This window comes from Bubalus bubalis, chromosome 19 (assembly GCF_019923935.1).
Source record: "Bubalus bubalis isolate 160015118507 breed Murrah chromosome 19, NDDB_SH_1, whole genome shotgun sequence".
NCBI lineage: Eukaryota > Metazoa > Chordata > Mammalia > Artiodactyla > Bovidae > Bubalus > Bubalus bubalis.
The window spans coordinates 40,103,674-40,114,366 of NC_059175.1; the positions used below are offsets into that span (position 1 = coordinate 40,103,674).

Consider the following 10,693-nt stretch of genomic DNA (forward strand, 5'->3'; position numbering starts at 1 on the left):
GTGAAAAATACTGTTGGTAGCTTGATAGGGATTGCATTGAATCTATAGATTGCTTTGGGTAATATACTCATTTTCACTATATTGATTCTTCCATGAGCATGGTATATTTCTCCATCTATTTGTGTCATCTTTGATTTCTTTCATCAGTGTTTTATAGTTTCCTATATATAGGTCTTTTGTTTCTTTAGGTAGATTTATTCCTATGTATTTTATTCTTTTCATTGCAATGGTGAATGGAATTGTTTCCTTAATTTCTCTTTCTGTTTTCTCATGGTTAGTGTATAGGTATGCAAGGGATTTCTGTGTGTTAATTTTATATCCTGAAACTTTACTATATTCATTGATTAGCTCTAGTAATTTTCTGGTGGAGTCTTCAGGGTTTTCTATGTACAGGATCATGTCATCTGCAAACAGTGAGTTTTACTTATTCTTTTCCAATTTGGATTCCTTTTTTTTTTTTTTTTCTGCTCTGATTGCTGTGGCCAAAACTTCCAAAACTATATTGAATAGTAGTGGTGAAAGTAGGCACCCTTGTCTTGTTCCTGACTTTAGGGGAAATGCTTTCAATTTTTCACCATTGAGGATAAAGTTTGCTTGGGTTTGTCATATATAGCTTTTGTTATGTTGAGGTATGTTCCTTCTATTCCTGCTTTCTGGAGAGTTTTTATCATAAATGGATGTTGAATTTTGTCAAAGGCTTTCTCTGCATCTATTGAGATAATCATATGGCTTTTATCTTTCAATTTGTTAATGTGGGGTACTACATTGATTGATTCACGGATATTAAACAATCCTTGCATCCCTGGGATAAAGCCCACTTGGTCATGATGTATGATCTTTTTAATATGTTGTTGAATTCTGTTTGCTAGGATTTTGTTAAGGATTTTTGCATCTATATTCATCAGTGATATTGGCCTGTAGTTTTATTTTTTTGTGGCATCTTTTTCTGGTTTTGTTATTAGGATGATGGTGGCGTCATAGAATGAGTTTGGAAGTTTGCCTTCCTCTGCAATTTTCTGGAAGAGTTTGAGTAGGATAGGTGTTAGCTCTTCTCTAAATTTTTGGTAGAATTCAGCTGTGAAACCATCTGGTCCTGGGCTTTTGTTTGCTGGAAGATTTCTGATTACAGTTTTGATTTCTGTGCTTGTGATGGGTCTATGAAGATTTTCTATTTCTTCCTGGTTCAGTTTTGGAAAGTTATACTTTTCTAAGAATTTGTCCATTTCTTCCACATTGTTCATTTTTTTGCCATATAATTGCTGATAGTAGTCTCTTATGATCCTTTGTATTTCTGTGTTGTCTGTTGTGATTTCTCCATTTTCATTTCTAATTTTGTTGATTTGATTCTTCTCCATTTGTTTCTTGATGAGTCTGGTGAATGGTTTATCTGTTTTATTTATCTTCTCAAAGAACAAGCTTTTAGCTTTGTTGATTTTTGCTATGGTCTCTTTTGTTTCTTTTGCATTTATTTCTGCCCTAATTTTTAAGATTTCTTTCCTTCTTCTAACCCTGGGGTTCTTCATTTCTTCCTTTTCTACTTGCTTTAGGTGTAGAGTTAGGTTAATTTATTTGACTCTTTTCTTGTTTCTTGAGGTAAACTTGTATTGCTATGAACCTTCCCCTTTGCACTGCTTTTACTGAGTCCCATAGGTTTGGGGTTGCTGTGCTTTCATTTTCATTTGTTTCTATGCATATTTTGGTTTATTTTTTGTTTTATTCTGTGATTTGTTGGTTATTCAGAAGCATGTTGTTTAGCTTCCATATGTTGGGATTTTTAATAGTTTTTTTTCCTGTAGCTGACATTTAATCTTACTGCATTGTGATCAGAAAAGATGCTTGGAATGATTTCAGTTTCTTTGAATTTATCAAGGCTAGATTTATGGCCCAGGATGTGGTCTATCCTGGAGAAGGTTCTATGTGCACTTGAGAAAAAGGTGAAATTCATTGTTTTGGGGTGAAATGTCCTATAGATATCAATTAGGTCTAACAATTAGGAAAAAATTAGGTCCATTTTATCATTTAAAGTTTGTGTTTTTTAATTTTATGTTTAGTTGATCTGTCCATAGGTGTGAGTGGGGTATTAAAGTCTCCCACTATTATTGTGTTATTGTTAATTTCCCCTTTCATACTTGTTAGCATTTTGCCTTAGATATTGTGGTGCTATGTTGGGTGCATATATATTTATAATTGTTATATCTTCTTCTTGGATTGATCCTTTGATCATTATGTACTGTCCTTCTATGTCTCTTTTCACAGCCTTTATTTCAAAGTCTATTTTGTCTGATGAGTATTGCTACTCCTGCTTTCTTTTGGTCTCCGTTTGTGTGAAATATCTTTTTCCAGTCCTTCACTTTCAGTCTGTATGTGTCCCTTGTTTTGAGGTGAGTCTCTTGTAGACAGCAAATATAGGGGTCTTGTTTTTGTATCCATTCATCCAGTCTTTGTCTCTTGGTTGGGGCATTCAACCCATTTACATTTAAGGTAATTATTGATAAGTATGATCCCATTGCCATTTACTTTCTTGTTTTGGGTACGAGTTGATACACCTTTCCTGAATAGAGAAGATCCTTTAGCATTTGTTGAAGAGCTGGTTTGGTGGTGCTGAATTCTCTCAGCTTTTGCTGGTCTGTAAAGCTTTTGATTTCTCCTTCATATTTGAATGAGATCCTTGCTGGGTACAGTAACATGGGTTGTGGGGTTTTCTCTTTCATCACTTTTAAGTATGTCCTGCCATTCCATTCTGGGGGAATCCCCTTGTGTGTTATTTGTTGTTTTTCCCTTGCTGCTTTTAATATTTGTTCTTTGTATTTGATCTTTGTAATTTGATTAATATGTGTCTTGGGGTGCTGCAGCTATGTTTAAAACAGTTCTTTCTTCTCCTCTTTAGTTGTCGCACAGAGAAACTAACTTTCTCAAACAAATTCTTCCCACAGAAAAAAGAAGAGTCAGGAAGGCTCAACCCTTCCCTTTTTATTCAACTTTTCCAGGCCTGAGTCTCTCTAACCACTCCCCTCACTTGGTAGCATAACAGCACCCAGGAAAGAGCTTGTCAATGACAGGATTCTCCTTCGATGGTAAGGATAGGAGGGAAGGTAGGCAGACAAGAACAAAACACAGGTGCTCTCCAGAAGGCTATTTTTTGGGGTGACATAGGAGGAAAGGAGGGCTTACCTGGTTGCTCAGACAGTAAAGAATCTGCTTGCAATGCAGGAGACCTGGGTTCAATCTCTGGGTCGGGAAGATCCCTTGGAGAAGGGAAAGGCTACCCACTCCAGGATTCTCGCCTGGAGAATCCCATGGAGAGAGGAGCCTGGTGGGCTACAGTCCTTGGGGGTCACAAAGAGTCAGACATGACTGAGTGACTAACACACACAGGGAAAAGGGAAAATAGCAGCTTCAACAAACTTTCTCCATCACTAGTAAAATCACCAGGTGGATGGGATCAGCCACCCATAGAAATCACCTCGGGCTATGCACTTACAGAAGTGGCCAGGGAGATAAGACACTGGCAGCCACTGTCTCTGAAAAGAATATCACTTACTATTCATATTTAATTCTAACATCTAAACTCTGATCTAGCCAAACAATCCTAAAACCTACTTATTTTTATTTATCAGACTTAGAAATGTTAATTCAATGCAAACTCTATAACCCATGCTATAAAAATTATGCATACTCATGTCTGAGTGAAGCAGAAGGATCATCTGTTAATATATGTTTGCTCCATGTTCATTCGCTTTGACTTCTGCTATCCTTTCCTTGCAAGGGTGTAAAAGCCAGAATATCATTTGCCAATATTTCAAGGAAAAAACCTTTGAAAGAAAAAATTTTTTCCCACTTTAGCTTATTCACTTCTAACTAGCAAAATGCTCACTAGAATCTAACTTTTGGTTTGAGTTCATGAAACTCCGACAGAAATCTGTGTCCACTTTCTAAGTCAAAACAGTAAGCGTTGGAAATCCAGCCTTGCTGTGCCAACCTGTGAAAGCCAGCTGAGGCCAAATTGATAAATCCATCTCTTGAGGGAGAAACATGGGGAAAGCAGGGGTTGTTTTGCTTAGTGCCTAAAGGAAGCAGGCAAAGATAAAAATGCACATACTGTTTTCCATCATTTTCCAAAAAAAAAAAAAAAATCATTCACCATTCTATACAAGTATCACCATCATCTGATAAAGAACTCCTGGAAATATAGTAAATTATCAATTTCCTGGAGTTAGGCTAGTGTAGTCAATACCTCTAAATCAGAATTCAGTTTCTACCCTGAAAGTCAAAACTTGGACTATTATTGATTCATCCCCTCAAAATGCCACCTCTTGAGGCCCAGTGTGGGCAGCCAGCTGACCACCCACTATGGCATCAAAACATCTGATCTTCTTGATCTCACTTGGCAAGTGATCAGCAGGGACAATATGTTCTGAGATTTTCAATGCCTAGCATAGAGCCCGGAACATAGTAAGAACTTAGTAACTTCTGTTGAGATCATTTTTTCTGTTTATTATTCCTAGGAGAGATGTGTGGTAAAGAAGTTGAAATTTGACAGAGGAGGTGGAAGAGCTAAGAATGCTCAGATCATGCTTAGGAACCTGAATGCATTCCATTTGGAATGGAGAATAGTGAGTGAGTGTGAGTGTGTGAGTATGTGAGAGAGTGTGTGTGTGTGTGTGTGTGTGTGTGTCGGGTTGAGAGAGTGGAAAGACAAAGTGACTGAAATACAGACAGTCCTGTTCTACCCACTGACCATGGGAGGAGACCAAGGACACAGCTGAGCCTTATCAGAGCAGACTGGATGGATACTTCCTCCTGGTCCTTGCATTAATCTGCACCCTCCTCCTGTCTGTGCAGATCCCCATCTTCTGCAGCCCAGGCAGTAGATGGAGGCATATGTCAGGTTCCTCTAAAATTGCCTAAGGTTATTCCATCAGACAAGAGGTTGGTGTCCTCCCTGCCCATTCTAGGCCCTGAGAGATGCTTGCTTTAGGCTCCCTCCTAGCTTTTGTGGGGCCTGGAGAAAGAAAACAATGGAAGGTCCACATATCAAATGTCTTAATATTTTAAAGTTATCAAATGAGCTATGTCCCAGACCCAGCCCACCCCACCCCCTGGATCACTCTGCTGTCTGAGAGGCTAAATGAGCCATCTCTGGGCCAGCACTGGCTCATGAGACCCTGGTGGTCCAGACCTAAGACTGAACCAAAATTCATGATGGCAATTGACCTGGCCAAGCTCCCCAGAGGGTCAGGACACATGGATTCCCATCCCCCTGAGTCTCACTTTTCCAATTTATAATCAGCAGCCAATTCTAAACACCTCTGCAAACCACATCATTGAGGCAGAGAGAAGGGTGGGGGGAACATAGTGATCTGGGGAACCTGGTCTGCCCAGGGCCCCAAGATGTTCCTTACTTGCTTTGAGGTGTCCACCTTTAAGCCAGAACAGCTACTCTAGCCTGGAAGCCTGGATTTTTGAAGGCCACCCAGGAAGACAGGCTGGGTTGTGGCTGTGACTGGCCAGAGTGGGATCAGCAGACTAGAACCAGGGGATCTTGAGTTTAGACTTTGATATGTGCCCCACTCCCACCTCAAGGCCTCCTATCCTGCTAACTGGCTCTGCCCACTGTCAAGGATGTGACTCACAGAAGGCCCAGAAGCAAAAGAAGTGGGCAGAGGGGCAATGTGGACAACGTTGATTTCAAATACACCAATTATCCTCCCTCTGCACTTGACCAAGAAGCCAAGTCTCATCCTGATTAGAGGTCATCCTGAATTATTAATAAATTGTTGGGATTTCACAAATAGCCCCCACATTTCACTCTAGGAAGCTAAACAACCAGGAACTCCTTACCAAGTCATCATCAAGCATAGTGTATATAGGTCTGGGGATGAAAAAAAGAGCAGAACCATTGAAAGTTTGTTATCTGCTCTGTCCACCCGGAAGTTATAAGAAATGCGATGCCAAGAAGGGAGTTCAGGATGATGACAGGAGAGAGCTCGCTCATTATTCCTTTCCTCTTTGGTAAGGTGGTCCTGATATTACTGGAACTACCTTAGACCCTCCCAGAGCAACTGTGGAGCCCTAGTAAGATAATGACGTCTGGGAAACGGCCTGGAAAAGCTAGTGGGCCCATGATATATCCATTGTCATTCAGCCACACACAGGGGAGACCACCTCCTTGAGAGTCATGCCATCCACATAACATCCATTTTTCACTCATTTCTCCCCAAGATTCATCAGCGTTTTGGCTTCCTTCTATCCTCAGCCCTCTTCCTTTCTTTGGGAAATCCAATGTCTAAGGACCCATTCAACACCTCCAACCCTATGCTCTCAAACTAGAGTTTGTATATGTTACATGGGGGAACTTTTTCAAAATGCAGACTCATTGGCCCAGGTCCCAGTGATTCTGACTCAACAGGAAGGAGAAGGCCCTCGAATTTGCAGGTAATGCTGATCTAGATGGCCCCACGGTCACAGAGAAGTCCTTTATTTTTCTCAGTTCTTTGACCCTGTTGGTGAAATTGACCTAGGATTTCACAAAGGTCTTTTAAAAAGGCTAAGCCACTTCTATTTTTAAGGTTTCTGATGTATTTTTTAAAAAATGAAGAAATATAAAAGCAAAGTTATAAAAACTGTAAGTTTTGAATGTTTATATAAATAGGTGTGTGTGTATATATATACACATACACACACACTGCAGATGGTGACTGCAGCCATGAAATTAAAAGATGCTTGCTCCTTGGAAGAAAAGCTATGACAAACATTGACAACATATTAAAAAGCAGAGATATTACTTTCCTGATAAAGGTCTGTATAGTCAAAGCTATAGTTTTTCCAGTAGTCATGTATGGATTTGACAATTGGGCCATAAAGAAGGCTGAATGCCAAAGAATTGATGCTTTTGGACTATGGTGTTGGAGAAGACTCTTGAGAGTCCGTTGGACTGCAAGGAGATCCCACCAGTTAATCCTAAAGGAAATAAGTCCTGAATATTCATTAGAAGGACTGATGCTGAAGCTCCAACACTTTGGACACCTGATGCAAAGAGACAATTCATTAGAAAAGACCCTGATTCTGGGAAAGATTTAAGGTAGGAGGACAAGGGGATGACAGAGGACAAGATTGTTGAACAGCATCACTGACTCAATGGACGCGAGTTTGAGCAAGCTTCAGGAGATGGTGAAGGACAAGGAAGCCTGGCACTCTGCAGTCCATGGGGTCACAAAGAGTTGGACACAACTGACTGACTGAATAGCAACATACACACACACACATACACACACACAGCAGTGTGTGAGGTAAACAACAGAAGTCTAAACATGACGCCCTCCCTGAAGAGGTCAGCCTCTGTACACTGTGAATATATTAATATAAGGGTGCTGAAGGGCCCTCAGAGCAGACCTAAAGCCTTGAGGAAGTACAGCATCCGCTAGCAGCTCTCCAACAGCTCCTGTACACTGTCTTTTTGCTGCAACCCCAGCTGGTTGGGGCCACAGTGAGAAAAATTGATACATGAGACAAAGCAGCTGTGTGACTACAGGTAAGGCTGCCTGTCTGTGGTTGTGTTCAACTCTCATAGCCAAGTGTATTGAGATGATGGTTGATCTACTGTGTAAGACCATGGTTCCCCTGGGTAGGAATGAATAGGAGCTCCCTATGACCAACCACCCAGGAAATACGTGGGCCTCCATCATAAACTTTAGGGGGATTGGAGGAAAATATCTGCTTGAAAAAGTTAGGGTGACCACCATTTATGCAAGCTTATAGAAAAGGTTCAGCTCCCTACACATTTGTGTGGAAGAAGTCACCAGACTCTCTCTCAGAGAGGAAAGGGTAAGAGAAGAGAGTTAAAGTATATCAAATGCCTCCTCCCAGCTTCTCCTAAGGTGCTTGCTTTGTAAACTTACTTTTCATTACAGGCTGGGACCTTGCCAGATGTATTAGGTGGAACCATGTGAAGCTTCCATTTCTGTGGGTCAAAATGGTTGCATATTGGTAACCATTTCATATGGCATTTCACTGGCATTTCACATGGTTCAATCTAATATTTCAGACATTGAGAAGCAGGTGAATGTACAATTTTGGAAACTAAGGAACAGAGACTGGCCCAAGCTCAAAAGGTTTAACCAGACAGTGGTTGACCCTGATAGACAGAGAGCAGGACAGGGAGGAATATTAATAATTCTCTGATTGATAATCAATGACGGTGATGAACTTGCTGTCCTCCCTGCCTGGAGGGCTCCCCCCACCCCGCATAATTTCCTCCCTTGTGTCCTCTGAATGTGTCCTCTTTGTTCAAGTCTTATATTCTCCCTCACTATTCCTACCTCTAGGAGTGCTCCACCCCTTCTCTGCCTTATTTATCTCACAGCACTTGTCCTATTTTTGTTTATTATCCATCCCCCAACTAGGATGTAGAAGCTATGAGTGCAAGAGTCTTTGTCCGTTTTCTCCCATGTCCCCCGCACGTAAAACATTGCCAGGCATGTAGTGATGCTCGTATTTGTTGAGTAAGTGAGCAGATGAACAACTGATTACTCCATCGAGGTTGCTATTGAAACGGATCTCATATGAACAGAGAAGCACATGACAACCGTGACTAAGAGCATGACTCTCAGTTAATTACATAAAACCATCACTGTCATCACTTTAATTGCAGACAATCCAGCCCTCGGCATTTGCTTCCTGGGTACTACAAGCAGTTCTTCTCTCAGGTCTCTGGGAGGGAGATTTATATGCTTCTAGATTTCTTTTGGAAAAAAAGGAGCTTCCACTATAGAAAGGTTGAGGTCACATAGCCCTTTAATAGACAAGGCCCTAAGGAGCCAACTGGGGGCAGGAAAGAAGGCTCATGGTAGAACGCCGACCTCCATTGTCTTGGGACAATGGGACAATCCTGCCGGGGCATCAGTAGGTGATTGAAAACATCTGCCACTGATACTTCCCAGTCTGCCACAATATTGAAAACCTTTCTGCCAGTAAAGGGTTCTTCCCAAACCTGTTCCTTTTGGTTTCACCATTTTCAGCTGGGCTGCTCCCCACAGCAGTGCTCACCATGGTCTGTCAATATGAGGCATTTCAAATCAGGACCCACATCCAGGATTTATAATGCCAGAGAGCAATAGAGCAAGTATTGATACATTTAAAGGGATAGAGCTACCTTTTACCTAGGGTTCTCCTGGTGGCTCAGACAGTAAAGAATCTGCCTGCAATGTGGGAGACCCAAGTTCAATCCCTGAGTTGGGAAAATCCCCTGGAGGTGGGCATGGCAACTCACTCCAGTATTCTTGTCTAGAGAATCCCCATGGAGAGAGGAGGCTGGTGGGCTATAGTCCACGGGCTTGCAAAGAGCCAGATATGACTGAGCGAATAACATACATACACACCCTTTACCTGGGATTCTTTAGTGGTAAAGAATCTGCCCTGCCAATACAGGAGATGTAGGAGATGAAGGTTGGATCCCTGGGTCAGAGAGATCCTCTGGAGGAGGAAATGGACACCACTCCAGTATTCTTACCTGGGAAAGCTCATGTACAGAGGAGCCTGGAAGGTTACAGTCCATGGGGTGGCAGAGTCGGACACGACTGAGCACATACGCATACACATACACGCATACACAGATCTATAGGATCTGCTGGGTCTCACAGGAAATCTGGAATGAATTCTTTTACATTTATAATAATTTTAATAATAAATCTCCCACCTGGTACTAGAAAGAACCTGCCAACCTGCTCTAGGATATTTCTCTCATTTAACTGTTCACTGAGAGAGGTGAAACTGATGGTAGAAGGACAACAGAAGAGGAAGAAAAGGAAGGAAAGCTACTGCTAGCTTTCCTCTTTGGAGGCTGAGCTTAAATCCTCTAAAAAACTACCACAAATGCAGTGGCTTAAGCCGACAAAAACGCATTACCTTACAGTTCTTCAGGTCTCACTCGGTTAAAGCCAAGGTGTTGGCTAAGCTGTTCTTTTCCTGGAAGCTCTAGCAAAAAACTGATGTTCTTGTCTGTCTGGCATCCAAAGGCTGCCTGCACACGTGGGCTCATGGTTCCTTTTCCCCACTCCAAAGGCAGCACCAAGTGGCTAAGTTCTTCTCACATTGCATCCCTCTCTCTTCTGCCTTCTTCTTCAACTTGTAATGACCCTGTGATTATATTACACCCACCTGGATAACCAATCATGCTCTCCCTAGCTTTGGGTCAGCTGATGAGCAACCTTAATTTTCCCTGAAGTCTTAATATCCCTTTGCCATCTAACCTAACACAGTCACAGGTCACTCTGGGAATAGGGCATGGACAGCTGTGTGGGGCCATTATTCTATCTCATCCCATAAAGGATGAGATAAAATGGGTGACAACCCTTTTACTTTAGCCTAAGGTGGCCTAAGAATCTGCTTGCCAATGCAGGAGGCCCAGGTTCGACCCTTGGGTTGGGAAGATTCCCTGAAGAAGGCTTTCCCTAGTGGCTCAGCTGGTAAAGAATCCACCTTTATTGCTGGACACCTGGGTTCTATCCCCGCTTTGGGAAAATACCCTGGAGAAGGGCATGGCTACCTATTCCAGTATTTTGGCCTGGAGAATTCCATGGACTGTATAGTCCATGGGGTTGCAAAGAGTTAGACACAACTGAGCAACTTTCACTTTCACTTTTTTTCCTGAAGAAGGAAGTGACAACCCACTCCAGTATTCTTGCCTGGGAAATCC

The 10,693-nt window shown here is 41.9% G+C and overlaps 1 long non-coding RNA gene across 2 annotated transcripts in view; it reads right to left on the minus strand.

Annotated features, from left to right (window-relative positions):
* LOC112580635 overlaps nucleotides 1-10,031 on the minus strand; it is a 29,033-nt gene extending 19,002 nt beyond the window's left edge. For both annotated transcript variants that reach the window (XR_006546652.2, XR_006546651.2), the window contains exon 1: nucleotides 9,904-10,031. This is a non-coding gene — a long non-coding RNA (uncharacterized LOC112580635). The remainder of the gene's footprint in view (nucleotides 1-9,903) is intronic.
* Between the last annotated feature and the right edge of the window lie 662 nt (nucleotides 10,032-10,693).